Below are 1,563 nucleotides of genomic sequence, written 5' to 3' on the forward strand. Positions count from 1 at the left end.
CCTAATATGTGGTCTATTCTGGAGGACGTTCCATGTGCATTTTAAAAGAAAGTATATTTGGCTTCTGTTGGGTGAAGTGTTCAGTATATTTCTATGAGATCAAGTTGTTTGAGCGTAGCATTTATCTCTTCCATGTCTTTGTAGAGCTTCTTTCTGGATGTTCTGTCGTTCACCGAAAGTGGTGTCTTGAAGTCTCCTACTACTATTGTGGAGCTGTCTATCTCTCTTTTCAGCGCTGTTAGAGTTTATTTTATGTATTTTGGAGCCCTATCATTGGGTGTTTAAATGTTTATTATAGTTATGTCTTCCTGGTGTATTGAGCCTTTAATTATTATATAGTGTCCTTCCTTATCCTTTGTGGTGGATTTTACTTTAAAGTCTATTTTGTCAGAGATTAATATTGCCAATCCTGCTCTTTTTTGGGTGTTGTTTACTTGATATATTTTTTCCATTCTTTGAGTTTTAGTTTGTTTTTGTCTTTAAGTCTAAGGTGTGTCTCTTGTAGGCAGCATATAGACAGATCGTGTTTTTTAATCCAATCTGGCACTGTCTGTCTCTCCATTGGTGCATTTTGTCCGTTTACATTTAACATAATTATTGACAGCTGTGAGTTTAGTGCTGTCATTTTGCTGTCTATTTTTGTGTGCTGTTCACAGTTTCTTTGCTCCACTTAGTTTTGTTCACTGAATTGTTTTTCTTTATGTATTTTCTTTTCGTCATTTTCATTGTTGTTGATTTTGTGTTCCCTGAGTCTTTATATTTTTCTAATTTTTTATTTTAACTTGCAGTATTGTTAATTTCCTTTGTGTTTACACTAAAATTTGCCCTTATTTTACTAACTTTATACCAGTCTGTTGTTTCTTTATATTACCTTGACTTCCTGTCCGTATGAAAAATCTATGTCTACAGGGGAGTTCCGGCAAAATGGAGCTCTAGGCAGAAGCACCACGCCGTCCCTTCACAGCAAAGATCCAAAAAACTAAGCCGAACAGAGAATACAACAATCCTGAAACCTTAAAACATCAAATGAAGAGATAAAGATCTCAGCCAAGCACCAATAGGAGTGAGAAAACTGACAGAGAACAGAGAGAGAGGAGAGATTCAGCTAACACAGTGTGGATCCGCCATCTTGGACTCCTATCAGAGACGAGCAAACAAGAAGCATTAGAAAGCAGCCTCATGGAGCATCCAGTGGGAGACAAAACAACAGGTAATTTGAGATATATGCTTTCCCACCCCCCACCCTTCTTCACCCCGACTCGGCCTCCTCTGCTTCCCACGGCCACAATCTCTTGACCAGGAAACACTGGCTGCTTGGATTCCATACACCAGAACGGGCCGGCTCTCTGAGTGCCATATGTTGGCTGCTGGTGTTGCTTTCTTCTGCTTCTTTTGATTTCTTCCTTACCTCTCACCACCTCCCCCTCCTTTCGCTCAAATACCTGGCTCTGTGTGCCATCTTTGCTTCTACCTGAGGGGCTGTGGAGCTCCGTTCAAGTGTGGAGCTACTTCCCGGTCTGCACTGCCATGCTGGTGGGATCCCGGGGCTTGTGTTCGTTTCTT

Source organism: Trichechus manatus, unplaced genomic scaffold, assembly GCF_000243295.1.
Source record: "Trichechus manatus latirostris isolate Lorelei unplaced genomic scaffold, TriManLat1.0 scaffold00147, whole genome shotgun sequence".
Lineage (NCBI taxonomy): Eukaryota > Metazoa > Chordata > Mammalia > Sirenia > Trichechidae > Trichechus > Trichechus manatus.